The sequence below is a fragment of the Equus przewalskii genome, chromosome 19, assembly GCF_037783145.1.
Source record: "Equus przewalskii isolate Varuska chromosome 19, EquPr2, whole genome shotgun sequence".
NCBI lineage: Eukaryota > Metazoa > Chordata > Mammalia > Perissodactyla > Equidae > Equus > Equus przewalskii.
The window spans coordinates 28,175,097-28,190,735 of record NC_091849.1 but is presented as its reverse complement, the minus strand read 5'-3'; the positions used below and the strand labels follow the sequence as shown (position 1 = coordinate 28,190,735).

Sequence of the window (15,639 nt, the reverse complement as noted above, 5' to 3'; positions counted from 1 at the left end):
TTCATTCAGAAGCACAGGTATCAACTTGGATTTTCAATTAACGTCTGAAGTGGAGGGCAGTCTTGTGGGACTGAGCCCTTCTCCTGTGGAATCTGATGCTATCTCTGGGTAGGTGAGTGTCAGAATTGAGTTGACTTGTAGGACACCCAACTGGTGTCAGAGAACTGCTTGGTGGTATGGGGGGTGGGAGGGAGGGGACGCATACATTGGAATTGAGTGTCAGAATTATAGAAGGCCATAGAAAGATTCTTTCCATGAAGCATCAGCAGGTGTGAAGCTGAAAAGGTGTGAGTGTCTGAGAAAATCACTAGTTCCTAGTTTTCAATTACACCTGATCAGAGAGAATCAAAAGTACATGGGCCAAGAGGAATAAGATGAAGATGAGGCTGCAAGGTAAAAGAGTTACCTTGTATGGTAGTTAGTCTCCAAAACTGACCACAAGGTAGCATGTCCCTCAGTAATCACACCCTTGCATAGCCCATTCCCACAGTGAATCTTGGCTGACCTAATAGAATTTCATCGAAGTGACACTGTGCCAGTTCCAAGCCTGAGTCATAAGAACCTCTGTAGCTTCTGACTTGGTTTCTTGGAATGCTCAGCCTTGGGAAGATTTCTCTCAGAACCCAGTCACTATAATGTGAGAAGTCCAAGCCATGGAAAGGCCATGGCTAGACACTCTGGACAACAGCCTCAAATGAGCTCCTAGCGTATCACAAACATCAACTGCTACTGCCAATCACATGAGTGAGCCATCTTGGACATTCCAGCCCAATCGAATCCTCAGAGAACTGGAGTTCTCGCTGACATCACATGGAGCAGAATTGCCCGGATGAGCCCAGTCAACCCAACAGAATCGAGAGGGATAATAAAATGGTTTTATTTATCTACTCTTCTGCTTTCCCTGCCACTTTTCAGAATTCTTGTGACTTGGATCATCTTTCCATCTCAAGGGCCTTAACCTTAACCACATCTGCAAAGTCCCTTTTACCACATAAGATAGCATTCACAGGTCCCAGAGATTAGTGAATATCTCTAGGGGACCCAAACCATGAGCCACTATGTTTTGGAATTCTTTGTTACATATTAGTAGATAATGAGAACACGTTGTGAGCTGTACCTTGACAATGCTAAGGACTTTGGACTTTACCTCAAAGGCTATGGGGAGACAGAGAAGTATCCTTCTGAACATAGAGGTCAGTGTAACTGGTATTTTTGCAAGCTTGTCCTGCCAGTACTGTGGAAGTGGGGCCGCAGCTAGCACACAGAGTGCCTTTGTGCAAATTATGTAATAATGACCACTTTGGTGAATGACTGACTAAAAAGCAACCCTTAGGGCTGATGAAGTACAGAAAATGGAAAGTGCTACCTCTCTCCAAGGACTCATGGCTTGGTTTTCAGAGCTCAGGTCATGCTTCAGCCCCATTCACCTTCTCCAAACATGTATTTTGCAGGGCACCTGTGTGTGACAGCTCTGCGTAGAGAAACAATGGGAAACAAGCAATGCTAGAAGTAAAGAAACTGGATTGTAGGCTGTTGCAGAAATAAAGGAAAGACACAGAGGGAGGAGCAGGAGGGGAAAGGTCTCAAGTAAAACAGTGGTAGAATCTGGCAGAGGAATGAAGGAGCCAGATTCAAGAAGTACTGAGGAGGTAGAATTCACAGGATTTGGTCAGTGGTAGAACGTTTGAAGTAAAACAGAGGAAGGGACTGAAAAGGATGCAAATGTGATGACGCCATTCTCCTGCCATCGGAGGAGGAGCAGGGCTTCTCCAAGATAATATTTTCCATACAGAGAAGCGAGATTTGAAAACCAGGGAGAAGACAATGACAATGACAGCCCTTGAGTCTGGTGCCTTAATGCAATTGTCCCTGCAGATGAAGAAATACCATTGCATGCTAGAATGTTTTGAAGTCAGCAAGACTGGATTTGGAGGTGAATGAAAGGAAAGCTACAGAGATGATGAAAATGCTTTGATGGGAATCATCTCCAAGAAAATTGACTCTGAATTTAGGGATCTCAGAAACTGAGGAGGCTGGAGATAGGAGAATGAGGAGAAAATGGAGGAGAAAAAAAGAAGGATAAGAATATAGTAACAGGAAAATATTTCAGGATAAAATCTAAGACAGTTTTCTAGTCAAAGAGAGAAAGAAAGATGAATATTTTTCTTAATTTGAGAACTGTGGTTTCTTCCTAGAATTAGAATATTGAAATTATAATTTCAAATATTTTTGTACCGGGATCCATAATGAGAAAGATAATTTACATCACAACCCTTACTTACTTGCAATGCACTCTGACATTTTACATTCTATTCTCTTTCATTAAAATCAAAATTCTAGTCATGACTCACTGAATTGATTTCATGACCCACAAAGGCATCACAACCTGAAATTTGAAAAACACACTACCCTTGACCTTAAAATTAAGCTAAACTGCAAGCACCAACCCAAGATGTAAATTTCAATTATATCTTATGCTAACCACCACTTCTTGTGTTTTTAGATCTTTTTTTCTTGCCCACTGGCAAATTATTTAATGCATCACCCTCCTCCTCAGGTCTTTACTTCCTTCTTTATACAGCATGTATTTTATGATTAATTACCAGTATTACTAGCCTGTATAACCTTCATCTCCTTTGCCCTGATCCCAACCCTTGGTCAAACCAAACACTGATACATACCTAAGGCTAGATTGACTTCAGGGGAGCCACGTTGCAACTTAGAATAACCTCTGACTAACTCACCAAAGCTGTGTATGTTTTGCCTTCCATGTAGCCTAGGAAATAAATAGCTACCCTCTGGGAAACAATCCTGGCTGACACATGTACCTCCCAATAGCAATAGATGATAACTTTGTTCTTTTGAGTTTCTTAGGAACATGGCAGCCTTCTCAGAGAAGAACACGTATGTTGGCATCCATCATCAATGACAACTGAAAGACCTGGTGTGGCGACCCCATCACCGATACCAGATGGTCAATGTTCCTGAGCCCCTCCTTCATAGCCCACTAGTCCCTGTATAACTACCTCGAGATTATGTGCTTGCTTACGATGGGTTTTTTGAGACATCAGCCTGCCATCTTCTGGTTATGCTGGCTAATCAAAATAAAAGCTTCCTTTCTTGATCTCTAAGTCATGATTAATTGGCTCATTTCTTGGCGAGCAGAGTGAGCCCATTGCTTGGTATCAACACCACCACTTTCTCCAAACATGAACATGAATGACTAAATGAATAGAGAATACTCTTAACTGTGTTCTTCTCTTTAACCCACTCCAAACAAAACTTTTATCCCCTCCACTCCACTGAAGCTCCCTTGTCAAGTCCCCAGGAACCTCCCTCTTGCAAAATCCAATGGTCACTTCTCAGTCTACAATTTGCTCAGCCTCTCAGCAGCATTTGGCCCAGTTGATATCCCCTCTTTATGGAAACTCATTCTTCACTGGCCTTCTGGAATACCATACCCCCTTGGTTTTCTTCTTTATTTCCTCCTCTTCCCAATCTCTAAATCTGGGAGTGTTCTAGGGCCCTAATCTGAGTCCTCATATGTTCTCTATATACTCCCCTTCCCTAAATGAGCTCACCTGATCACCTGACTTTAAATACCATCTATACCCTGATGATTCCCAAATGTAAACCATCAGACTTAATGCAAATCTCTGCATTAAGCGTATCCAACCAATGACCGACATGTCCACTGAACGTTTAAAAGGTGTCTCAAACTTAACAAGCTCAAGATCTCTTGATTTTCTCCCCACCCTCTAAACCTGCTCCTTCTCCAGTTCTCATCTTGAGAAAAGCACAGCAGTAATTTGAACTTGAGAAATAAAACTTGGATTCCAAATAAGTTATGCTTTTAGTAAAGAAATTGAGAAAGTCTTGTTTAATTTGACTATTTAGCTGTCCTTTCCCGGTAACCTTTCTTTTTTTCTTTCGCCATTCATTCTGAAGCAGTCTTATTTCTCAAAAAATTGAATCATTTATTTGGTGTATGAAGTTTGTCACACTCTACATAACATAACATCAGACAATGTTGGAGAAAGAGCATATAAATTTCTGTTTTACTGTAGTCCTTTTCTCCATTCCTATCCTCAAAGTATTTCCAAATTAGAGAAGGACATTCTTCTTATGCCACACTTTGAAAAGAAAATAAAATTTTACTTAGGTCAATATTTTAACATTGTTTTCTATGGCCAGCAACAATGACAGCCATCTTGTAGGTAGCCACATGCCTGAGGAGGCTACCTCCTTCCATTTCTGTAAAGTCAAAAATCTCACTAAACGCTTCTGCACACTTTGAAGACACTAAAAAGTGATGATAAAATTCAATAAACCATGAAAACTTCAATATCATGAGTACATAAACCACAATCTTTTTTAGCAATGTTGTGTATAGGGTGTGCAGGACATTTAGCAGACAAGATCTTTTCATTTTCTTTGGTAAGAAGTTTGTAGGCTAAATGGAATTTGCCAAAATTTACATTTGCACTATCTGCCAAATACATAGATAGTGAGCTAGGTTTACTTTGTATTTGAACAAGATATCAACAATTGGTTGATATTTCTGGTGGTTTCCTAAATCTTCATACAAATCAAGAAAACAACTTTCCAAAGCTGTGTTTCAAATTAAAGTACGTAAGAGCTAGGGGAAACATTGTTTTGTTGCCACAATTTGACACATGAATTTGATACATTGTAGAGAGCAAGGCTATCTGAGACAACAAGCTCCATACAGCAAGGGGCCAATACATGGTATTGAAATTTCCCCTTTTGCGTGCCCTCGGGTTGCAACCTCTGAATCAGGAAACAGAGTAACCAAAAAAATAACGCGTGTTCTTTTCTAGTATTACGCCCAATGCTTTCTCGACTGAAGGTCGGGGTCACTTTGAAAGACGACAACCTTTACTTAAGAAGTTCTTGCCTGTCTCACCCCGGACTTGAGAGATTCAGTCTCCCTATGCACTTTCACATCTTCTTTTCCACCAAGCCCAATTCCAAATCTTTTTCTAAGCATTGTGGAGTAGTCCCTGTTTGGGTTGTTTACCTCCTAATCCATTAGTATGTGTCCTTCCACCTGTCATTAAAATAACAGTCATTTAAACTTTTTCAGTAATGTCTAGGTTATGCTGGCGTTTACACAGTAGTAACGGTTCTCATTTTCATTGTCTAAACTCTTAGAGAATATGGTCATAATATTCACAATGTTAAAAGTTAAACTAGCACCGTTTCGATACAAAGCACAATCGTTAATCCGCAGTCAGAGCCGAACTGTTAACGCTCACGACCACAAAGCACTTCGCATGTTTAGGACACATCACTCAAGTGTGATGCAACACCGGATGGCCCGTTAGTGGGAGCCGATATCCTTTTCTACATAAATCATGGTTGTCATCATGAGAGGCCAGGGGAAAAACAGCGACTGCAACTACAGAAGTCGAAAATATATGCTGCATCCGTTTGACAAAATCAGTATTGCTTTCAGGCCCCCAGGGGCTGGGGGCGTAGGGGTAAAGCTGTCTGTCACATGGTTTTTTGTACTTTTCCCAACCTTCCGCGCCCATCGTTTACTCGCCGAAAACCGGGACTTTTTGCACCCCAGGAAGGGGTTTCCCGGGAGGTGGGACTTTCAGGGCTAAAACCAGGACATTCCCTGGGCGAAGCGAGACAGTAGGGAAACCAGGCTTTTCGCCTCTTCCTGTTCCTGTAACTACGGCTCTCACATACTAGCAGATTCCCAAGAGTTTGCACCAAGGATACTTTATTCTTTAAATCATCTGGTCCCCTATGTCCAAGAACCCCCTTTGGACTTCCTCCGGACGGAGGAGCGGTCAGGAAAGATTGCAGTCTGTTGAAAAACCAGTGGCACTTGGGCAGGTGTTTTCTTAAAACGAAGAGAGACGGTTTTATGAGAAATTTCTCTGTGAGGGAGCAAATGAGACAGAGCGGTGGCTGGAGACCGAGGAGCCGAATCAAGGGAAGTTTTTGTTGTTTAAGATAGTAGACACTTGAATGTGTTTAAATACTGATGAGAAAGATCCAGTATGGAAGGAGAGAGGCATAGTAAGAGAGGAAGCGGACCAGTTTCTTCTTGCATCGAGACAAAACGGATGCAAGACGGCGCGGGTAAGTGGGCACGATTCTGGGCATTAGGAATTTTTTCCTTCCGATGTGAGAGATAGGGATCATCAGTTCAGACTGAGGGGAGTGAACACAGCAGAATCAACAGCGGCTTTCTTCATCCGATTCTGGCTTTAGAAGCTGTTGCATTTTTAAGACGTTGCAGGAGAGCATTTCATTTTCAAAATTTTAAGTGAAATTAATCTGGAATGTAAACAAAGTTTAAGCAAAGTAAAATCCAGTGCTAAAAATATGTGATGAGAAATCCCCACCACCTGCCTCCTTAGCGCAGTAGGCAGCGCGTCAGTCTCATAATCTGAAGGTCCTGAGTTCGAACCTCAGAGGGGGCAGTCACGTTTTTCTGCCCACGCCAAAAATTCAACCCCGTTGTTCAGCTTTAATCTACCTCCTGGCCATTGGGCAGGATGCATGTTGTCCAAAAGATTTAAGTCTACACTTTCTTCCTCCTGATTGGTAGATATATAGATGTAGATATTCTTTGGTTCTTCTTTACACGTATTGACTTGTTCTCTTCATCTCTTTCCAATAGATGAACTCTTTTCTCCAAGTTCCTCTGATTTCTGTTCCTTCTTGGGACAGTATCCTACCGGTGCAACTTAATTTATTGAAAAAAATGAATGGACAGATAGAGGAAAACGTGGTATTCAATTTTCCCAGTAAGTCTTGCTGTTCCCTTTTCATGTATATATATATAATCTCCTTGTCTTGGCCTCCCTGTATAATCTGATCCTAATTGTTTTTCTGTCTGTACTGCACTGAATAGTGTTCCACAAAAAAACGCATGTCTGCTGGGAACCTCAGAATATGAGCTTATTTGCAGATGTAATTAGTTAAATTAAGATGGGGTCATACTGGATTAGGGTGGACCCTAAATCCAGTGACTAGTGTTCTTCTAAGAAGGCCATGTGAAGACATAGAGAAGCACACAGAGGAAAGAAGGCCACGTGAAAATGGAGGCAGAGACTGAAGTTACACTGTCACAAGTCAGGGAATACCAAAGATTGCTGGCAACCACCAGAAGCTGGGCAGAGACAATGAAGCACTCTTCCCCAGAGCCTTCAGAGGGAGCAGAGCCCTGTAAATACCTTGGTTTTGGACTTTTGGCCTCCAAAACTGTGAGAAAATTAATTTCTCTTGTTTTAAGCCACCCAGATTGTGGTAATTTGTTATGGCTGCTCCAGGAAACTAATACACCCATTCTCTCTCTCATTCACCAACCTCCCATCACATCGCCTCAACTGGTTTTATTTTCTTCATAGCACTTATTACTATATGAAGTTGCCTTACCCTTTTATCTGTTTAACACCGGTATTATCTATCCCCACCCACCCCTTAGATTGTAAATTCCATGAGAGTCATCACTGGTCTGTGTTTCCAGCACCTAGAACAGTCTCTGACAAACAACAAACACTTGTCGAATCAATCAATTAATTAATTAGCATGTTAAATGTTATTCTTTTCCTTCCATATTTCCAATCACTATCTTACTCTGGGCAATAGACATCTCAAATTTGGATTTTTGCAATAATCCTCTCAGGAAACACAACTACTGAAATTCATCCTGCAGACCATACCTCTCTGACACAGTTTGTGCTGGCAAAAGAGAGGGCAATACTTGGGGTGCTCCTGCAAAATGTCTGGACCACAGAGAGTCTGTATTTCAGGACAGCCCTCCCTACTGTTCATTCTAGTTCAGACTTAAGAAGGCATATAATAGAAAACATCTTAACAGTTTCTTCTGGATCATCAGCCTCTGATCCCAGGAGCCTGCATCTGCCACAGTTCAAGAGATGTGGTTAAGGATTTGGGAGAGACCAAAGAGCTGGATTGCCTGGCTTTTCAGCCAATTCCTTAGAAAATACTTGATCTTCGTTGGAGCCATCACTATTCAGAATCTATTCTCTCCTTTGTAGAATCAGAAACTATTTTTAAATTCACCCAGAGTTTTTCATGCTTGCAGGACTGACTCACAATAACCAAATGTCAGAGACATTTCAAGCCAGAGTCTGAACATATTGTAGCCATATTGGTGGTTGATCAACATATTCTCTCCTTTGTAAAATAAACTCTATAGTGGAAAGCAAATAACATTAGAAGTTTCCTCTGTGCACCTGTAATTGGACTAATGGAAGTCATAAAGTATTAATGTCTATATGATATCAAGCAATGATGGTGTGGTACATTCACCATCAAAAAGCTGTGCTAAGCTAAGCCAAGCAAAGCTGACTTAAACTTGTGTTGGCTTATGTGGTTGCCTCGGGGCAGAGGTGGAAACATGGATTTCTGATCATAGCATGCTATTTTCCTAAGCAAGATTACAAGACCATTGGTTAGATGAGAGTTCTTAGTTCTATTTGTTATCTTTGTTACCGTTATTGAACTTGGATGTCCAGAAAAGCCTCCTCGGCACTCATTTACAAATCAGCTCCTGAGTAGGTCACTTCTATTTCACTCAGGGAATTCTACAAATGGCCAACCACATCCTTTACAAAGGAAGGTAGTAGCTTCAATCTGACTTTGTTTTTTCAGTTAAATGGGATTAACAGGCAAAGAATATGGTTCGGGCACAAAACCATGTACTCTAAGGTACCCCTGAAATGTTAGTTATTTTCACAAAACTTGGGGCCATCTTAATGTAGAGGTCCTCTGCATTCACCTATCTTTCTGTAGTTTGCATGAGTCATTTACCCATTTGTGGGCTGAAATACTTGACCCTAAAGGTTTTTCAGTCCTTTATACAACCTATGTAATCTGTCCCTGTTCTGTATAAAGTGAGCTGTGTTTTGCAAATGTGGACTTCAGAGTAAGATTCTAAAAACTGGAATTGTCGCCCGAACAGGGACTTGAACCCTGGACCCTCAGATTAAAAGTCTGATGCTCTACCGACTGAGCTATCCGGGCCCTCTGAAGGGGGCTATTTCCTTGTATGGTCTAGCATTAAGATAAGTACATGAACAAAGTTCAGATGTCTTTCCTTTTTAATTCTGTCTGTGTTCCTTTTCCCCATTCGTATTTCTATCCTTGCCCCTTTAAATACGGCTCATGACTATTTCTTCCCCCTGCTCATGGAAAAAAAGTAACTCCCATCCTTGTCTAATGTAACCTAAACAATTAATTCTAAAACTTGCACATAACTAGAGTCATAATTACTTGGGCAGTCTTGTCCTTCATCTTCAAAATGTATGCTCTAGTCTCTCCCCAGACTTTAAGAATGGCTAGCACAAGAGAGAGTAACCCTAGGAATAAGAATAGTTGAAGCAGTGCACAGTGTGAGGGTTTCTGTGTGGAGTGCGGGAGATCCAAGCAGAGAGTGGAGCTCAGTAGAACCTTCTGGACTAAAGGGGTAAATCGGAATAGACAAAGCCATTGATTTTAATGAGGTCACTCAAAAATCTTTCAGGGAAGAAAACAGAGGATGGAGGAGGGAGCCCTGAGAAATCCTGATAGGTAAACAGAGAGAGGAAGAGGCATTCTCTGAGGAGATGGAGATGACCCAGTCAGAGGGGTAGGAGGACAGTGTGGAGAGAGTAATGCCTCAGCAGTTCGGGAAGAGAGTGATTCAGGAAGGGTGCGGCCAATAATGTCAAATGATATTGAGAGCTATCTTCTATATTTGGTTAAGAGTTCATTGTCTGTCATTTCCCACTAAAATATAGTAAACTCCATGAGAGCAGGAGCATTTTCTGTTGTGCATAGTGCTGTACCTCTAGCCCCTATGTATCAGTCAAAGTCTAGTTAAGAAATAACACTAGGTATTTCAACTGGAAACACTGTGGTAACCCAGAGATAATAACTATGGAAAATAGCTACCATCTTCTAGGGCTGGGGCAACAAAAGGGAAGAGGTTGTGACCTCTGAGGAAGGGCATAAAGAGAATAAAGGAATCAACAGCCGTCGTTGAAGCAATCCTGACTTGAATGGCAAAAATCAGAAAACCAGTTCCTCGCCTTCTGCCTTCTAGCTCCCTATGGTTCCTCTTATTGACAGAACCTAAGAGAAAGCAAAGGTTTAGGAAATGTAATGCACAGATGCCCAGCTCCAACATCACACAAGAGCATTCAAGGGTGGACATGAGGCTGAGAGAGAAAGGGTTAACAGGGAGGGATACAGCTTTGAACGGTGCTCAGCACATAGTAGGTGCTCAGTAAATATCTGTTGCCTACTTCCCACTCAACAAGCTGAGATGTTAAGAGCAGGGTATCAAATATCAATCTTGTTCATTTTTATTGGATAGGTGCTTATCTTGACTCTCTAAATATCACTTCTTCCTGTTTCTCTTTTTACTCCGTCCTGTATCTTGTAATTTGGATGACCTAGAGATCCAGTCAAGAGCCCTGGAAGCAGGAAATGCAATGAGACTGAGGGGGGAAAATTTTTTTTCTTTTTCATGTAGAATGTCATTGTTGATCTGGTGGTAAGCAGTTCCAGAAGAATGACAAAAGATAACCAATCAATAATTAATTTAAAAATGTATTGCACACCATCCTACACCTTCCACATCCCTGGTACAACCTTCCATCCCCTGCTCCCTCTCAGTCAGAAAGTTTCTTGACCCTGATGTTTTTGTAACAAAGACAATTGCCATGCATATCTGAAAGGCATTTGAAAAATCTCTTAGCTCCATCTACTACAATTGGTACAAAAAACACGAAGAATTTTGGAGTATTTAATTCTTAGAGAAAATCACTATTTTGTGTCTGAACTAATATTACATGGTTCCGTTAAACAGCAAATTAGCCGTTCAGTTTCATCAAAGCAATTTCCTCAGATTTTTTTAAAAGACATAGTGTACCCTTTCGACGGAAAAAAAAGTAGATGAAGAACAAAGATTTGTGAACTTGCAGCACGTCACTGTCTTGCCTCTTTTTGTTATTATGGGAGGGAAAAAGAAAAGATCTGCTGCCCCCTCTGAGGTTCGAACTCAGGACCTTCAGATTATGAGACTGACGCGCTGCCTACTGCGCTAAGGAGGCAACTGTCCCTCCCACCTCCATAAAATATGTAGCAACTTCACTGTAAGAAAGAATCATTTTTAAATTGTCTGAATTACAGTGTTTCAAAACAAGGCGAAACTGTGATTTCATTCGTGTCTAAAGCATGCGAGGTTCGGATAACAAAGCCACGCAGAACGAGCTAAGTGCCCACGACCAGCCCATCCCCGTGTCCCCTGCGGACTTTTCTGCGAAGACTTTAGGGGCTGTGAGGGCAAGTGAGTCGGGACTTGCGGAAGTTTTGCTCCGACACAACCGAGGCCCGCGGAGACGTGCCTCCTTCTGAAAGGCAAACAAGACTTAAGTAACAAGGACGGCCTCCCCCATGAGGTCCCGTCGAGGAGCTCGGTCCCCTTAGATGGATGAAGGAGGGTGGGGGAGAGGCCCTCAAGATTCTTTCCTTGTTTCTCCTTAGCAGCTCCCGGGCTCAAACCCAACGCGGGGACTTTCTCACACCTGAGGTCCAGGGGCTTACTCTCTGGAGTCCAGGAGAATGTGGAGCCCACAGCGTCCTGTGTTGGTGACAAACGGGACAGGAGCCTCCTTCCGCGCCACCTGCGGCGTCCCTGTTCAGGGTCAACCTGGAAGCCGTGAGAAAGCGGTGTCGGAGGTCAGGCGGGTCACGGGGTTCTGGGGCTGTGCTGGGAGTGGGGAGGGGAACGCTAGGGGGAGGGCGTGGAGCAGTGGGAAACGGGAAGAAAGGACTAGAAACTGGCGATGTTCAGCGGAGGGAAGTACATGAGAAAGACTACATCGCAGACGGTAGCGTGGCCGAGCGGTCTAAGGCGCTGGATTAAGGCTCCAGTCTCTTCGGGGGCGTGGGTTCGAATCCCACCGCTGCCAGGGTGAATTTTTTTTCTATTTTTCTTTTTTTAAACTTGCCTGCTTAGTCAAGTCGACCTTTTTCATGCCCAGTGTAGATACTTCTCACAAACTTCAAGTTGAGGCAGGCTCCTCTCCTCCTACCACTTCTGTTTTCCCAGAGGCCAGAGATAACACCCATATGTACTGTCCACAAAAGTGTCCACCACATGATAGGCCTTCAATTAACAAAAAGTTGAGCATCTACTGTGTGTGTGATATTTACTCCCTTCTTGTATTTTCACCATCCAGAAGTATCCAACATATAACAGACCTTTATTTAATTCATTCGTTTATTTTAAAAAATTATTCTGCACCTACTATGTGCCAGGGTACTTACTTAGACCCCGTAGATATAGCAATACTTAACTTATTACGTTATTCAATAAATGATGGACGAATGAATGGCTATGAGTCTTCCTGAATCTGCTTGCAACTGGAGACAGGTCCCGCCAGGCTGGTTTTTTTCTCGGCATCCCCGCAGCCTTCTCATTTCACATCTTGGACCCTCATTATGCTGATCTGAGCTGTGGCAACTCCTCTCAAAGCTCCTCACCTTGCCACTCAACTGTCCCTCAACTCGCATCAACTAGAGGTGCTCTCGCACCTCTGGGCACGTCTCTGTCTTCCCCTGGGCACTCTCTGTCTCTGCTCCAAGCAGTTAGCTCTGCCGTCAAGTCTTCTTATCCTCCAGGCCTCAGTTTCTAAGTTGCTTTCTCCTGGAAGCCTCTCTTGATCTCTCCCTCCAGAATTACAATTAGACACTAGGATATGGAGGGGAACAAGGCAGAGGGTTTCTGCGCTAGTGCCTAGTAGGAAAGATAAGCATTAGAGCATAATGGCCCCAAGATGACATTATTTCCACTGTAGAGAATGAGATTGAAGTATGAATGACATCTTAGATATATTGTTACGAAAATAAAGAATGTTACCCAATAGTACAACGTATAGAAGGACACACTTCAAATCGTTCCCAGTGACGACAGTGTCAGAGGATAGGAAAGGGGGAAGATTATAAATTTTACTTTAGACACTTCTGTTTGAGTTGTTACAATGAGTGGATATTTACTTCATAAGTTGAATGAATGAATTCACAAATTCATAAATGAATTTTTAAAAATCCCAATCTGATAAATACAGCAGAGGAGAAATGCAGTGTGCTAGGGAGTATGCAGCAGGCCTCAGCTCAGCCATCCCTTCCCCTGGCAGGCTGTCCTCATTGCTAGCTGTCCTTAATTGAGTATTCCTGCTGGTTAGCATTGGGTATGGTCTGTTATCATTCAATCCATGACTTATTTTAGCATTTACCATAACTTTTGGAAATTTCTGTGTAATTGTCTGCTTTTCCCCATGCATCATAAGCTTTGTGAGATGCAGAACCATATTTCTCTTGCTTCCCCACGTCACAAAAACTAAATCAATATTTGTCATAAGTTTCAATGAATAAATAAATATGTGAAAGAATATCTTTCTAATTTGTGAAGTGAGCATGGTATACAGAGCTGATAAGCCAGGAAGACTCTAACTGAGAGCTTCAGTTTTAGATAGGGTCACTTTCTGAAGCCCCATTTCTACAGGACACTCCAGCTGAACTTGGTTCTGGACTGCTGATTAGGCCACATTGACTTGCTTTTTCTGGGTTTAGGTCTGATACCAGGTGACTGCAAACCATCCTTGCTTAGATTCCCAGGGGACTGATTGCTTCTGGATCGTGGGGCCCAGACATTTCTCCCCCTAGTCATTCCCCTCAGCAGTCTTCATTTGTTTGCATTCACCTTGCAGTATGCGTGAACCAACCATGGGCGATTCCAAGGAAATAGTGCAGCCTTCTGAACTCGAGACTCAAGAATAAATACACCAACCCATGGCCATCTGGACTATTTTCCAGGTCTTTACCCACTATCCAGTCCTGGGAGATAAATGTTCTGAGGTTGAAAAAACAGTCATCTGTGCTCCTTCTCCCTTGCCTATCCTCAGAGAACAGTTTAAAGCCTATAGATGAATAGTGGGCTTTTGAGGTTCTGGTAGCATTTTAAAACCAATGGATATTTTTCTTTTTCTTTAAGAAATAGGTTTGTGGCTCATGGAATAAAAAGCATGCCACGTCTGCTGGGGAAGAAAGACTTGCTCCATTATACACCCCGATCTGAGATAGCTTAGACCATCTTTTAAGGCCAGGAGACTCATAAAGATAGAATGGAGAGTTTATGCTTGTGGAGGGAGTGGGTAGACACTTAGGAGTTCTTTATAGTCACGGGGCCAAAAGTCTTTGAATTTCACAGCTTCCCTCTCCGCCTCCCAAATGATATATTTACTTCAACTACTGAGCAGCTATTTTGTGACAGGTACCTTCTTGGTTGAAGATACAACAAAAGAATGAATGCCAAAAAATCACTCAGGGATTCCTTAGCAATTCAGCCTTGGGAGACTTCCGGAGGCACATTAAGAATAAATGGCCAATAATTCATATTTAGATCAGCTAAAGTAGAAATTTATATCTGAGTATTTCTTCCAGTCATGCTACGTATATGATCTCTTTGTTATATGTTGTTCTTAAAGTTACTAGGTAAATACTCATGTTATCTTAATAAAGTTAAGATTTAGAAAAATAAATGACTATGCTCAGCACTATGACATCCTCTCTTGGTCGTCCACACCCAAGGACACCTATTTGTGGAGCCATATGAACACTGGAATGTCCACCTGGGAACTGGGACCTGGAAAGGCCAAAAAAACAAAAGAAAACAAAACAAAAGATGCAACAGTCATCCCCTTTAGACTTGTCAGATTTAGCCTATGGATAGGAGGAAAAAGAAATGCTCAGAAAAGTCTCAGGCTGAACTCTCCCACTGGCTATTCGTTCACTCGTTAGCTCATTCATTCATTCGCTCTTACTTTCATCTATGCGTCCATACAACAAGCATTAATTAAGCTTCTACTGTGGACCAGACCTTGGGGTGTCAAAGAGAAATGACACCTGGTCCTGCACTTAAGGCATTTTGGAGTGGGAAGCCAGATTTTAACATTTCAAGCCCATGGTTACAGCTGAGCAGGAGGCACCAGGAAATTCCAAGATTGCTCTAGAGGTGTCTGCAGGTAATCTGGAATGACTAAGTAAAACTGTAGAAAGGAGATGCTATATTTTTCTTTTCTCCCTTTTGAACAGTGAGATTAAAATCGAATTTGCATTTTGCTTGGGTCGGAAACGAAAGCAAAATCAAAACCGCCAGAGGTAATAATATTCTTGGATCAGGACCCTACCCTGCCTCTGACATCGAAGGAAAGAAACTTGAGAAGATGCCACTGTGGAAACAATCAGTGAAAGCCCCTCCCACCCTTGAGTTTGACTTTTTCATCGCCCTGCGGCTGAAAAGTGCAGATTTTCCATCCAAAAAAATTGTCCCCGTAAATTTTTTAAAAAGTAGCTGAAAAGAGTTGTCGCTTAAATTGGCGTTTCATTTTCAATTGTATTCTATACATCTCCCTCATTAAAAACACACACACACAAGGAAAGAGATATCAGATGGACAGTGTGTCCAAGCACCACCAACAGGGGTTCCATGGTGTAATGGTTAGCACTCTGGACTCTGAATCCAGCGATCCGAGTTCAAATCTCGGTGGAACCTTTCCTATTCTCTTTCTTTTAACTTTA

General features: G+C 42.2%; 1 long non-coding RNA gene and 5 other non-coding genes across 6 annotated transcripts; 3 read left to right on the top strand and 3 right to left on the bottom strand.

Annotated features, from left to right (window-relative positions):
* Window positions 1–3,956: 3,956 nt before the first annotated feature.
* On the bottom strand, window positions 3,957–11,718 carry LOC139077446 (uncharacterized). The gene is made up of 2 exons (XR_011529987.1): window positions 11,583–11,718; window positions 3,957–6,318 (listed from the first exon to the last, which is right to left on the bottom strand). It is a non-coding gene; the product is annotated as an uncharacterized lncRNA (long non-coding RNA).
* On the top strand, window positions 6,392–6,464 carry TRNAM-CAU (transfer RNA methionine (anticodon CAU)). Its single transcript has one exon. It is a non-coding gene; the product is annotated as a tRNA-Met (tRNA).
* On the bottom strand, window positions 8,964–9,036 carry TRNAK-UUU (transfer RNA lysine (anticodon UUU)). The gene has a single exon. It is a non-coding gene; the product is annotated as a tRNA-Lys (tRNA).
* Window positions 11,036–11,108, bottom strand: TRNAM-CAU (transfer RNA methionine (anticodon CAU)). The gene has a single exon. It is a non-coding gene; the product is annotated as a tRNA-Met (tRNA).
* A 169-nt stretch (window positions 11,719–11,887) lies between the features above and the next one.
* On the top strand, window positions 11,888–11,969 carry TRNAL-AAG (transfer RNA leucine (anticodon AAG)). The gene has a single exon. It is a non-coding gene; the product is annotated as a tRNA-Leu (tRNA).
* A 3,572-nt stretch (window positions 11,970–15,541) lies between these two features.
* On the top strand, window positions 15,542–15,613 carry TRNAQ-CUG (transfer RNA glutamine (anticodon CUG)). The gene has a single exon. It is a non-coding gene; the product is annotated as a tRNA-Gln (tRNA).
* The last annotated feature ends 26 nt before the right edge of the window (window positions 15,614–15,639 follow it).